Below are 15795 nucleotides of genomic sequence, written 5' to 3' on the forward strand. Positions count from 1 at the left end.
ATAATTCAAGTGAAAGCAAGACTTAAATTATAACAAATAAGCCTTGTCTAAACATAAGCTACCACTTTTTACTTTTTTCCATCTTGATTCTGGTTCAGCGAGATACATTTATGAGTCACCCGTCCCGAAAAATTTAAGCGCAGAAAATATTTAAGCTTTAGTAATTTAAATCTGTATCATTAAATTTGTTGGAAAAACATATTTTATTTTTCATAAATTATTTTGCTTACGCCAAGCAATTAGTTCTATTTTTTAATAAAATTAATACCAATTCAAATGAATAACGCATTACAGCTTGAATAAATCAATACAACGTGAATAAAGTACAAATAAACGTGCAAAACTATAGTTTTGAGTCTATAAATAATAAACTTCTTCAGTGTCTGAAGACCAAATGAGAGTAGAAAAGTAAAGAGACAAACAGGTTGTAAGAAAGAAAAAAGTGGAGTGCAACCCCAGGATGATAAAAGTGCGAATCAAATTAGAATAAATTTTCTAAAATTTTTTTTTAAATTTCCAATGAGCTGCACAATCGGTCTTGCTGATAAGCAGACCTAGTGCGTTCTCCAGAGGTGGTATCCATTCTTTCAGGACCACCACAATGGGTGAGATACATGTTAATTTGGACGTCTAGTTTCTGCCACACTAGATGGCAGCACAAAGTTTTGAACGGAGCAAACAATATGGCGTTTCTCATGTAGTTAAAAGTGGGTCAACTAAATCTTTGAATATATTAATATAGAGTCGAATTTAACCACTGACATGGCAAGAAAAAGTGTTGCATATATTAATATTACGTTAATCTCTTTTTATGATATTAATTGGAATAGCTTATTAATTTCAAATGATTATGAAAACTTTTTGTATATATGATTGAGAGAATTTGTACTTAATATTTACCATATAAATTGTATTTATAATCTGGAAATCGGAAATTTGTGAATTTTATTATTTGGAAAAAGTTATTTCTAATTTATGTTTAATTTTTCTTAAAATATGTATATTATATTAAATAAATTTTTTTTATAATATTGAGACAACTTATTAATTATAAATAATTATGAGAATTTTAAAACAAATTAAAAAGTTATGTAAGAAGCATGAATAAAGTCAGATAAATTAGTGAAAATTATAAAGCATTTTAGATACACGTTTTTAAAATAGCTCAAATTAATTGGTAAATTTACTAAAATGATAGGAAGTAAAAAAAAAAAAAATTATATAAACAAAAGAGTTGACAGGTCTTAAAACATATTTACAACCAAATTATGAAATAAATATGGATGACTTGAATGTTACGTTCACTGCAACAAATAGAATATTACTATGAAGGTAATTTAAAAAAATTTGATTTAGACTGTCAAATGCAAATTTTATTCTATAAAAAGTGATAACAGTAACATTTGCCAAAATAAAAGCTGTATAACTAAATATGCATACATACATTAAAGAATTAAGTTTCTAAATTAAAAAATTTCTTAAAAATTTGAATTATATTTATTTGAAATGCATGCGAAATTAATATTATTAAATAAGTAAAATTTAAACATCTATGTGAATAAATAGATTAATAAATATGAATGTTAAATAAAAGTTTATGTATGGGATAAGTATGTTTTAAAGAATTCTAAAAAAAATCATGTTGCACTTTCTTATCGAATAAAATAGGAATCTGAGATTTTAAGATAAATTCATATATAACACCTAAAAAAAATTGTTCCTCTCACATTTTAAAATGAAAATTAGAAATTTAAAATTCTAAAATAATTTAGCTATTCTATATATTAAAATTCTGGAAACTAAACATAATATTGACCCTTTTAACATACCACTACACTGTACTATGATAACACTACACATTAATATAGCACTACACTACTAACGTTAAGAAATAATCTAATATTATTATTAGATAATAGATACCTTATTATCTAATAATAAGGTAACTTAATTTTCTCAAATAATTAATGGATAAAACTATAGTTAAAAGCTAATTAATGATGATGTTGACAAATATAAACAAGATAAAATCTCAAGTCAAAATAAATCTGAGTTTAAACTAAAACTCTGTGCAGATTTAAAATTAAATAAGATAGTTACATAATTTATTCCTATTTAGTAGTTAAAAACTGAAGCTTATGAGAATTAGCATCAATAATCAGAAAATCTTAAGCAAACAAAGTTTACAATATACAAATTTTATCATCAGACATAATTAAATAAACAGACATATTAGTATTGATAAATACAATCTAATTATAGATTAAAAATTAATTACAAAACGTTTTAAAACAATGCATGCCTATCCATAACTAAAGAAAAAAAATTAGATGTAGGTCAAGAATATGTAACAAATTCTAAATAAAATAAGACATTATTTTAAACATGAAACAAGAGTTAAAAATATTGACGCTTAGATTTTTATACATCAAAATTAAAGATAACTTGACCATTTTGAAACTTTTTTTTATAGCATTTAATGCGCTTAACTCGTAAAATCTACTGATACTCGTATAAAGAAAACTACTTAAATTAGGAATAAGTCCCTTAGTAGCGCTATATAAATTTATTTATTTCAATAATAAACTAAAAATCTTGCCGTCTTAAATTCACATAGGAAATGCCATTGAAATGGTTCGTTCGAAAAATTGTTTGGAAGGAGGCGGGGTTTGACGTCATAAAATACGTCATCACTGTCCCTGTCTATTTAATTTTGCCGGAAATGCCAAGAGCCAATAAGGCACTCCAGGGATCTTTTACATGCCGCATAATCATACGTCATGGCCGCTGGGGATTTTCTGCATCCCGAAAATCCGGTGTCAAGGCCGGGGCATGAACCCGCAAACTTGTCATGAAATTTTAATGGACCATGCAATTTGATCCTGTCGCTACTGTGACGTCAGCTAAAACGTCATTATGGATCTAAGTGACGATACTTTTTAAAAAAAGCTTTCAAAAATAATTTTTAACCCTTTTAGGATGAAAGGTTTGAAACTGCAATATTTTTTCGTCATTGAAAAAAGGGTTTTAGTACAAACATTTTCATGACAATAAAAAGAAAATTCTGACACAAGGTTGCCGTAAGGTCACGTGCTTTTTGGGTTTAAGTCAACAGGACTTCCATATGCACTTTAAAGGATGTTATTAAGTCTAAACGCCATTAAAAAAGAATTCTTATACGCACATACGCATACGTTCACGCACATTCACTCCATTCGTGATTTGTTTTCATTTCCAAAAACACCAATTTTAGCGTACTTTAGATATCGTAAGAAGATTGTTTACATTCGAATACGAAATGGCGTGAATTTGTTATTGTCCTGCACCTTGCTCAATATTTACAGGAACAAAAATGCATCGTTACAAAACGTATGAATGCTTTGTAATAAAGATACTTCATTATATTTAGCTTTTAAATATCTCTCAATTATATTAAATAATTCTGTAACATTTAATATTCGCTTCTTTTCTGTTAAGCCTAGTTCGAAATCGTCTTAATTTTTTCTTTCCTTCGCGTATGATTGAATTACAAACTACAGTCAAACCTCGATATCTCGAACTTGAAGGGAGAGGAGAAAAAATTCGAGATATCGAAAATTCAAATTATCGAAAATCGCATTTTATCGATGGTAGAATAAAGAAAAATGCTCTTTACATGCCTTATTTACTATTCCATATTTATTCTAAAAACACTTTCATTTAAAAAAAGATTCAATTGTTGTTTGCTTCAGAGATGTGTAAGAAAGTTTGTCTATAACACTTTCTAGGTGGACTATAGCTTTAAATGTCTCCTCTGACATATTCGGCTGCCTCTCAATAAATCTCCTTACAGTGTCCACTACAGAAAGTGCTTGTTTGAGAATTGGTTTTCTATTCTTAATTTTTTTTTTGGAATATTTTTTTATTTTCAGAAAAAAAATCAAGTTATCGAGGAATTAGAAAAAAAATTTCGAGAAATCAAGTTTTTCTTAACATTGAGTGTATAGGAATTTTTTTTTCTTCGAGATATCGAAAAATTCGTGAAATTGATATTCGAGTTAGCGAGGTTCGACTGTAATTTTATTTCATGAATTAGAGTGTGTCTGCATCCTAACTACCTGGCACTTATACACATTATATCTTTTTGGTATAATGAACTTTAGTGCCAAGAAATCTGACAACCACTTTACACCAAAAGTTGTGTAAAAAATATTCCTGATGTTTCAGGACACCAAGAACTGTCCCTGATGTGTGATTACACCAACAATTATCCCCGATGTTTCACTAGAGCACTTTTATCGTAAAGGAGTTGCTACCATTTTCGGTATTAAGATACACTAACATTTTTTACTAAGTAGAAAAGAACAAGATACTAAAGAGATTGCTAACTAAATTATTTAAAAAAAATTTAAAATATGGAATGATTCTCAGAAGTCAAATTTAGTATATGAAGACCAGTGTTGAATGATTTTAGCACAAAAACTCTCAAATCTTTGATTAGAATTCTAACTATGAAGGGCAATGGAAGATCGTTTAATATTCTGATTTGGAACATATCTTTCATGTTCTTTAAGTCGAAATTAAGGGTACGTTTAGTATGTTCAATTTCGCAAGACCACAGTGAAAAATGTCCAGCTATAAATATCATCAATAGGATCTTCAACCCTTTCTCGCCGACCGTCACAAATATGTGCCAGTATAAATCCGTATCAACCAGGGTAAAAAGATAAAACTGGTAATCAAAGTAATTCTTTAGCAGTTTATTTGTGGGCGGAGTTATAATTGTTTGATTTATTTAATTCACCATTACTTTGTTCAAAATAAAACTATTTAGTTATACTTTGAATTAACATTGATTATATATATGATTGAACAAACAATAATGAAAGTAAAAGCAAAGTAAGTCTGTCAAATTAGAAACGACTACATTTAAGTTACCGTTTTTTATTTAATTACATCCTGATTCTGATTTTGTACGAATGTTTTTGTGAATCACCCGTCCCCAAGGGGTTAAAGTTGGGGAAATTTAGTTAGCTTATAAGGGAGGAAACAACATTTAAATTCAAATTTACTTAAAATCTTAGTCATTTGAAGACTGATTCTCGGGTAATGAGTTTAAACAATCAAGTTGATAAAGGTTTTATTAGAGAGTTTGTTAGATTAGTTTTCTATAAATGAAATCATTAATACTAGAAGGAAATCCGTGGTCAACAGCGATTGCTTAATATGGTTGTTTCTTTATCGGAAAATATATAAAATTAGTAGTATGACCATTTCATATACAGTTTGTTTCCGACAGAAATAAAGTTTCTTGGTTGTTGTTGTTGTAACTAATGTGACATACTAATATCAGTCAAGCTGTTTGGTGAAACCAAGCGAATTTAAGGCAGAGGGTGGGTTTCTTGTTTTTCAGTGGCGTCATCTATGGCCAAGAATACAAGTTTCTTGGTAAAGTTATAATGCGAATGCAAGACTGTTTCCTACAATGGAAAATAACTTTGGATAGGTCTTGGTAATCACAGCATTTGCGTCGTCAGAGAACAAGCTAGATTTAAAAAAAAAAGGATTTTCAGACCAGTTTTATGTCTTCTTTGATATACAAATAGCTTTTTTCAACTCTTTCTACTGCAATGTAGCTAATATGGCAACTTATTCAACAAATTTTACAAACCACTAGAAATACATAGCTGCTAACTTTACTTTACTTTATTTACAAAAATTGGGCACCTGGGTCACTTAGTATTGGGCACCTGGGTAGTTTGGAACACAAAGTAACAAAAAACATAAATTTATATTCTCTTCTGTTACCAATGTTCAAAAAGTGTTTAAATAAAAAAAATAGTGCGTGGAGTCCCTTCGCGCGGAAGAAGTTAAACTTCGCAACCTGCGACGTTAATTGTAGAAGAATCAGCGGTCGTAGAAGGATCACTATTCAACGACTCTTTTTCCTGCTCCGCTCGCTTCCGTGCTCTGTAATCACGGTAATATTGTGCATTTTTCCCTCCTGGGTCTTTTGAACCAGTGCTTGTGGTTGCCTCATCGTCTCACCCTGGAAAATGTATTTGTATTAATAATGTATGTGAATGCGTCATAATGTAATTTCAGAAGAGAAACAATCAATTGATATTCACAAGAGACGTACCTTGACATAACCTTAAATCCGTCGCATTGTTCGTGGGATTGTTTTCACTCATTTTTTACAATTGTTATCCACTAAATTTGAAAATAAAAATACTACCCTTTTAAATTATATGTGTATCAAAACAAACTAAAAAAATATTTATAGAAAAACAATACTTTTCTGACTTTTATTATTTTTATGCTAGTGAGAACCAAAACAATATGGAAATGAATGAGGGAAAACTGGATCCTACCACGTGATTTCCCGGCCAATAAAAATGTAGCGTTAAACGTTTAACTCAACCTTGTTGGAAGTCGCATAAGAAGTATAGCTTCAAAAATAAGTTACCTGAAACAGTAGACAACTTACAATCTAGTCAAATTTAATCTACAAATCACTAAAATAGTCATATGGTTGTTCAAGGCTTTTTTTTTTACTTCTCCATCATGTGTTACTTTATTTTGAAGTTGTTTTAACCAAGAATTATTTTTTAAGAAAAGTTAAGAAAATAGGATAGATAAGAAGTAGGCAAGGATAGTTGGGTTGGTAGGGGCGTTGGGCAAATGTCCAAGAGATCGTGAGTTCGATCCACTCCGGCCGAAGACTCCCAGTGGAGATTGATGCACGTTAAATCTATCTCATCAGAAAGTCCAGCATGTTTCCATAACAAATCAATACCTCCGGGAGTACTGAATTGGAAATTGATCGTTCTCTGGTTCTGGTCAAAATTACGATCTATGGCTGAATAAATGGGTACACCCTGTAAATGGGCTGTGACGTATGAGTGGCTGAAGTCATATTCTTGGCCGAAGATGGCGCCACTGAAAAACAAGAAACGCACCTTATGCCTTAAATTCACTTGGTTACACCAAGGCTTGCTAGTAATGGCAAGTCCCATTAGATACCACAACAAGAATTTACTTTTAAAATTATAAATGATCACTGAGTTGCTGTTTGCTAAATTATACAGAGAGATAAATCTTAAGAAATGATTGAGAACAAAGGGGAAAAGACTGACAGTAAAGGGAAATTTTAAATGATCTTATATTGTAAGTTACTGAATTTTAGTCTCACAAATATTTATACCTACCTTTATTTCTTTTAACAAATTCAATAAGTACTGAAATGCTAAATTAAAAGTCAATAAAAAAGCTATCATTAACATTGTAAGAGAGTAAGAGAATAGATAGTAACCTAGTGGAATAGATAGATAGCAATAGGAGAGTAAAAGAGGAAGGAAACGAAACTGCAAGTCAATTTAGGAGGAGAGGTTCAATTGAAAAGAAAGAAGAAATTATAAAAAAACTGAACTGCGCAATTTAAGCTCGTCAAAAAAAAATTCAAACCATTATTCGAGCAACAAATTAGAAACAATTTGCCAGTAACAGATGAGAAAGTAAATAAAAAATTCTTATCTTTTCAAAGCTTTATTTTCTCAGAATATAGCAATTATAAGAACACTTTTTAAAATGGCTGCCTTTTCTAAAAATACATCATCTATAGAGTCATGGGTTGAACCCACTTTTGCCAACCCAAAAAAATTTTTTTATTACAATAATTATTGTAACAAAGTGAAAATTGTGTCACAATATTAAAATTTTGATCAAGGGTACTTTTAAAACTGTATTTTAGATAATCAGTGTAGTGTATTACATGTAACACGATTTTCACATATAAAAAAATTAAAAATCATTGTCTATTAACGGTTGGTTTAATTGCATTAAAATAAGAGGGTAAAAAAAGTTGGGACATTGCAGTTTAGCTGTGTCTATAGCATTAAAGGTATTAGACAGATAAGGTATTAGACAGATTTTATTTTTAAAATACTAATTTCTATACATGCACGCATTTACTAAAAAATTTAGTAAATTCGTTTAAATGTTTAAAAATGTTATTTGGAATATTATTTCAGTAACTTAAACTACTTCAAGATATGGGATATCAAAAGAGCAAGTTTTTGAAAGTTAACCTTATAAACTTTAAGAGATTGCAAAATATTAATAAATTTAGCAAACTTTTAAAATTTTATTAAACTTTTGGAAAATTGAAATTTAAATATTTTTAACGATATTCAAGATTTTCAATATAGTTTTAATTTAGAGGCATAATAAATAAATGTAATCTCTGTGCTAAATTAGATAAATAATTTCCATTATGAAGACATTTTTTTTCTTGCATTTACATGAATTTCAAGTGTGATGAACATTTAAAGTTTTGTAAAATTTTATTTTATTTAACAAACATTTAAAATTTTGCTAAACTTTCAGAATATTGAAATTTAAATACTTTTTTAGGATATTCAATATAGTTCCAATTTTCGAGATATATGTAACAAATATAATTACAGTGCTAAATTAGAAAAATAATTTTCTTTACAAGACGTTAATGTTTTTCTTTTCTTTGTTTTTTTTTCTATTTATGCGAGTTACACATCTGATGAGCATTTAAAATTTTATTTCATTTGATAAATAGTTAAAATTTTATCTAACTTTTAGAGCATTAAATTTTAAATACTTTTTAATGATATTTAATATAATTTCAATTATAGAGGCATATTTAATAAATATTAGCTCAGTACTAAATTGGAAAAATAATTTTCATACCAAAGACGTAAACGTTTGTTTTTGTTTCATTTGTAAGAGCTTTGCACCTGATGAACATTTAAAATTCGATTAAACTTTCAGAATATTGAAATTTAAATAGTTTTTAAAGACATTCAATATAGTACTTATTTTAGAAGCGAATTTAATAAATATAATCTTAATGCTATTATTCGAAAAACAATTTCCATGTTTTTTTTTCTTCATTTATACTAGTTTCACATCTGATGAACATTTAAAATTCTATTAGACTTATCGAATATTGAAATTTAAATACTTTTTAGCGATATTCAAGTTTAGAGGCATATTAAATAAATATAATCTCAATACTATACAAGAAAAATAATTTCCATTATAAAGACTATATTTTTTTCATTTGTACGAGTTTTACGTCTTATGAACATTTAAAATTGTAATAAATTTTATTTTATTTGATGAGCACTTATAAATTTGCTAAATTTTTTCAAGGAATGCTTTAAATTTTATTAAACTTTACGAATATTGAAATTTAAATACTTTTTAAGGATATTCAATAAAGTTTAAATTTAAGAGGCGTATTTAATAAATATAATGCTAAATTAGAAAAATAATTTCCATAACAAAGACGATAATGTTTTTTTTTCTCCATTTATACAAGTTTCACGTCTGATGACAAAATAAAACGTATTTCTAACAATTTCATAAAGCATTTCCACAAATAATATTCTTAAAGAAAAAAGGAAGATAAATTTGCTTTCAGATAAATGAATTTTTTGTTTATTATATTTATTCACACAAAGCTCTGTTCAATTTAAGAGTTATCGATTTGTAAGGGAGAGCATTCTTTCATATCACTCACGGCAACGGCTCTTCAATTCAATTCAATTTTGAGCCAACAATGAAATACTTTTCCTGCTTTTTCAAATTAAATTTAATTTTAGATTTAATGCCGGATAATAATGATAAGAATTTATGATAAGGCAATATTTATTTTACACCTTAAAGAACTTTGCTTTGAATTAAAATTAAGTTAAACTAAAGCATTCTATTTATAAGGTACTCTTTGTCAATTTTTTTTTTCTTATTTCATGGTTTACATCTTTTTAACATTTAAGAATATTTAATTTTAAGCTACTAATATTTTTTTTAAATATAAAAATATATTTGGATAATCTATTGCAAATATAAAAGAATTTTCCAAAGTTATGTGAAAATAAAAATATCTTATAATTCAAATTGATTTTAAGCCAAAAATGAATGATTAAACCATGGGTCGCCAAACTTTTTTGATCATCGACCCCTATATAATTTTTCGAAATCTCCATCGACCCCCATAAAAATAATTTTCTGTTAATTAAGATAAAACGCTATTAGATACTGTGTTTGTACTTTTATTTTATGATTTAAACATTTATTAAAGTAATAGTAAATTGTGTAACAACAGTTTTATGAAAAGTATATTAATGTTGAAATTTAAGTACCTTAATATTTATTAAATAATAAGTAATTATAAATAAGTAGAAATAAAAAGTAAAGTAACTACAGATTTATTGCTTCTTAACCAATGAGATGAATGTGCCTGGTGTTTTTTTGCAAGGTTCGCAATATTGGGTTCAAAATTGGTCAATTTTAATTTTAAATCCCCTCGTAACTCCACATTTAATTTATTTCTGTACTTAGTTAAGATTGAATTTATTTGACTAAAACCGGCTTCAACCATATAGGAACTTGAAAAAGTAGCGTAAAAAGGCTGAGCTATTTCATAAAGTTCTACATATTTTTGCAATATATTTATATTTGTTCAAAATTTACTTATTGTTAAATTTTTAAAAAGCGTCCTTGCTTCAAGATCCGATAATAATTCACCAAACTCATCTTGCAGGTTGATGTCCACGTTTTTGATGATGCGTTTATTAATTAATGTTCCATAAAGAAACTGATATTAAGTCAATTATAAAAAATATTCACAAATTTTGCATACTCAATTAGATATGTGTGATTCACGTATTAAGAACTGTTTTTTCTTTGACCCCCAATCGACCTTTCCGATTCAGATCGACCCCCTGACTCAGATTGACCCCCACTTTTGTTAAATAGACCCCTGGGGTCTATATAGACCACTTTGGCGAACTCTGGATTAAACCTAACGTAAGGAATGAAATTTCCATGAAATTGCTATCTAATGTAGTACGTACGAAGCTGACTTTTAAATTTTTATTTAGTTTGGAGACTTAAAAAACTGCGTTCAGTTCAACTTTGCAACAATGAATGGAAAAAAACTAACGTAATTAATTAAATTTCTATGAAATTGTAATCTAATGCACGCAGTTGATTTTTGAATTTTTAATTTAGTTTTGATACTATAAAAATGTGATCTGCTCAATTTTAAGCCAACAATGAGCCTAACGTAAGGAATGAAATTTCAACCTAATGCACGAAGCTTACTTTGAAATTTTTTACTTATTTTTGAGATAATAAAAATGTGCTCAATTCCTTTTTGAGTCAGCAATGAAAAAACCTAACGTAAGGAATGAAATTTTCTGGAAATCGCCACCTAATGGCATGAAGTTGACTTTTAAATTTTTATTTACTTTTGAGTCTATAAAATTGTGTTTTTTAGTTTTTCGTCAAAAATTATTCAACCGAGTAGGCAACAAGTCTTCCATTTCCGCAACAATTCCCTTCATAAAAAAAGACAAATAATGGCCATAACACAATTAGTAAAGCTTTACAATTTATTTTAGAGGGAAAAAAGTATTTATCGTAATATCCACCCTTCCCTAATACTTAAATAACAAATATCCTATTTATACACTATAGGAACATCTTCAACTGGCATCTTAAGAAATAAAACTAAATCAATAGCTAAACTAAATTAAAAAAATTAATTAAAGTGAAGATCTACTTATTTAGATTGCAACTATCCTACTATTTTTTTTTCTTTTCACAAATGTACTTTTCGCGTGTGCAAAAAAAGTGCGTTTTTGCCAACTAGACGATGAAGGGTTAAACAATAATACTATCGAAGATAATTAGTACTTTTAAATACAATTAATTACGTTAACTTCGCATGAAATAGTTAATATTAAATTTCTTAAGAGTTAACTGATTCATTTATGATGCTTCTTAAGTTTTATGCATTTTACTTCCTAAGTATCATTATCTTTGATAGTTGAGTAATTATTAAGCTGTCCAGTCTTTAAAATACAGAGCTTCGTACGAGGTTTGACCTGTCATATTAAGTGCAGGGTGTCTTATGGGACCGCACTTACTTCTTCTGGTTTAGAACCCCTTTACTCTTATATCTCCTGATGAAAGCCATAAGAGTCGAATGGTTGAGGAGCATGGTGCGGAGACAAGATGATTTCTACCACAATCTGTTCTTTTCTGATCTAAATTGTTTTTATTGTATATAAATACGACAATGCTGTCTTCTGAGCCGCAATGGCTCAGGGGATAGAGCGTTCGCCTTCCATCAAGCTGAACCGAGTGCGAATCGGCTGGTCGATTAGAATTCCGCATCCCGTCCACACCGACCGTGGGAGGTTTTCGTGGTCTTCCTCTCCATGTAACGCAGATGTGGGTTAATTCCATCAAAAAGTCCTCCACGAAGGCAAATTTTTCCCAATACTTGATCTAGAAGTCCCCTTGTCTTCTGGATTGGGTTCAAAATTACAAGGCTTCGTAGTTGAACATTTGCAATCGTAAACCCAAAAATTGGGTCACCTTTTCAACGATGGTTATAAAATAAAATAAAATGATGTCTTCTAAATATATAGCTCTCCATTTTTACAATCGTTTGGATAGATTTTACAAACTGGTAGTATAATACTTAGAGTATTATGAATTTTCTTTTAATTGAGCTATATGATCAACACTTAAAAGCATAATTGCCTAACTTATATATCATGTGCGCGAATATTTGAGTTATTGATTTATCGTGGTGAGTAAAAATCGTCGCCAATAGCTCATTAGTGTAGCTCCCAACATTACCGAAAACCCAAACGTTACTGAAAAACTTTATGGTAATATTTATAATGTAATTTGCGGTGTTAATATCTATAATATAGTAGAAAACGATAATTCTTTACGTGTAACACGAGTTTAATTAAACTAGGTTTTTTTTTCCCAAAAAAAGAATTATTAATAATGACAGATTATGAAAGAAGGAAAAAAATATCTTCATTCTTTTTGGTCCAGGAATGAAACTTAGTAAGATCGAATAAAAAAGTTTAACCCAACCGGAAACGTGAAGTTAGGAATATTGACGAGGGAAGGATGGAATTTAATTTCTCCCATCACTTCTCAACCACATTCCTTGCATTAATTTGATATCAGCGGTCATCTACAGCTTTCACCTTTCTGTACTGATGAAGAATGATCGATTTATCGATTAGAGATATCAAGGGGAGGGATGTGATCGGTGATAGGAAGCAATTCGAGTGGAGGAAGAAGAAAAAAAAACTTAACTATTACTTCATCCAGCAATAAAATTGCAGTTTTATATAGTAAATTCCATTGTTTTGTTGTCTTTCAGTAAACAATTTTTTTTTAACTCGAACTTTCTTTTTTATTTATTTCTCCATGTAAACAAAATTTCAACATCAGATAAATTTAAAAAGATAACGTGATTTTGTCAGAATTTTTTAAAAAAAAAAAGGTTTTATTGTTTAAATTGGTTCGAGAGGTTATCTTAAAATTTTTTATATCTAAGAGCCGATATTTAAATAAAGGCAGAAAACGCGATTTTTACTTAGAAATATGTAGCTTTTAAGAAAATTATCTCATTATTGCGATGAAGAAATTTACTAAATTTCAATTAGTTAAAGCAATTAATCTAACAATAAAATTTCAGTTCCTTATAATAAATTCCGTTGTTTTGTTTTTCCAGTAAACATTTTTAGTTTTTTTTTTATTATTATTATTTTTCTTAGAAAATAAAATTGGCAGAAAATGCGATTTTTACTTAGAAATATATAGTTTATAAGAAAATTATCTAATTATTGCGATGAAAAAATTTACTAAATTTCAATTTAAAGCAATTAATCTAACAATAAAATTTCAGTTCCTTATAATAAATTCCATTGTTTTGTTTTTCTGGTAAACATTTTTAGTTTTTTTATTTTTTCTTATTATTTTTCTTAGAAAATAAAATTGGCAGAAAATGTGATTTTTACTTAGAAATATGTAGCTTAGAAGAAAATTATCTCATTATTGCGATGAAAAAATTTACTAAATTTCAATTAGTTATAGCAATTAATCTAACAATAACATTTCAGTTCCTTATAATAAATTCCATTGTTTTGTTTTTCTGGTAAACATTTTTAGTTTTTTTTTTTTATTATTTTTCTTAGAAAATAAAATTGGCAGAAAACGTGATATTTACTTAGAAATATGTAGCTTAGAAGAAAATTATCTCATTATTGCGATGAAAAAAATTACTAAATTTCAATTAGTTAAAGTTCAATTAGTTAGAACTGAAATTTTATCTAACAATAAAATTTCAGTTCCTTATAGTAAATTCCATTGTTTTGTTCTTCTGGTAAACATTTTTAGTTTTTTTTATTATTATTATTTTTCTTAGAAAATAAAATTGGCAGAAAATGCGATTTTTGCTTAGAAATATATAGCCAGGGTTCCCATGGTCCTTGAGAGTCCTTGAATTTTTTTTTGCTAAATTTAGGTCCTTGAAAGTGCTTGAAAAACGTCTTAGGTCCTTGAAAAACTTGATAGGTCCTTGAATTTGTCCAATACTGCCGGCGGCCCTTTTTATAAAACACCCGCGGATCTTTCTCGTTCTTTCTGTTTTTTCTCGTTCTTTCTGTCGCCACCGTTTCTAACCGGGCGTAGCGTCTTGGTGTCTGCCAAGCGCGCGGAGCACAGCAGACAATCAATGCGTTCGGGGCGAGACTCCACTTCATCTTCTGTCGCATATGCTTAGATCTTCTTTTTTCTTATCAAAACTGTAATACTCTCGAATTTCGTAACAATATGTACCTTGTAGTTTTCAATAAATTTGCCGTTTTACCATCCGCACTTGTCCTTACGTTTGCGTCATTTCAAAACTTTATTGTAAAGCGTATTCGCAAAGGCACGGCTTCGTATTTGTGTTATGTAGTTTAGACTAGTTATGCCTGGGAAGTGCTATTTTAATCCCCAATGGATGGATAATCAAGCTTATAAAGAATGGATTTTATCGATGTCCGAAAAGAAGTTTAGAGCCAAGTGCCGTATATGCATGAAGGAGATCTATATCGCGAAAATGGAAGAATCTGCTCTGAAATCACACATCCGAGAAAGGTAAAACAAAAAAGCAGTCTCATGCCCTGAGTTCTCTTTTTCCAAAGGCCTGAACATCTAATTCATCTGGTGTAAATACTCCTTCAACATCGTGTGCCCCATGTGAAACAGAAACTTTAGTGGCCGAGGTAACATTGTCTTCTTATCTGGTCAAAAGGAATGTGCTTGATGCTGAAATTCTCTGGAGTCTGAAGTGCATCACTAGTAATTATTCATGTAACTCCTGTGAAGGGATTAGTAAATTGTTCTCCAAAATGTTTGCTGATAGCTGTATAGCGAGACAATTTTTTTGTAGTGCCACAAAGTGAGCCTATTTGGGCTCCTTTGGATTGGCACTATACTTCAAAGGGATTCTTATAAATGAGCTGAAGAATGTTGATTGCTACACTGTACTCTTTGATGAGACGTTAAATCAGTCTCTACAATCTAAGCAGATGGACATTATGGTAAGGAATTGATAATAAAGTTTGCACTAAGTATCTTACCTCCCAATTTATGGGTCATGGAACTGCAGAAAATATTTTGTCCTCTTTTTACAAATGCATGGATGATGGTTAAAAGCTCTCTAAAATACTTCAATTATCCATGGATGGACCCTATGTCAATTGGAAATTCTATTAGAAGCTTCAGTGTGAATTAAAAGAGAAATATTCCCACCAGGTCATATTCATTGGCAGTTGTGGATTACACATAACGAATAATGCTTTTAAACATGGTGAAAATGGGATATGTTCCTTCAAATTTTTATTTTCAGAAAGAATTGTTGCTGCATAACATTTAGAGAAGGTTGTGTAAATTATGGATAAATAATTTCAG

The sequence above is a fragment of the Parasteatoda tepidariorum genome, chromosome 9 (assembly GCF_982258835.1).
Source record: "Parasteatoda tepidariorum strain Cologne lab strain chromosome 9, Ptep-v5.0, whole genome shotgun sequence".
Classification (NCBI taxonomy): domain Eukaryota; kingdom Metazoa; phylum Arthropoda; class Arachnida; order Araneae; family Theridiidae; genus Parasteatoda; species Parasteatoda tepidariorum.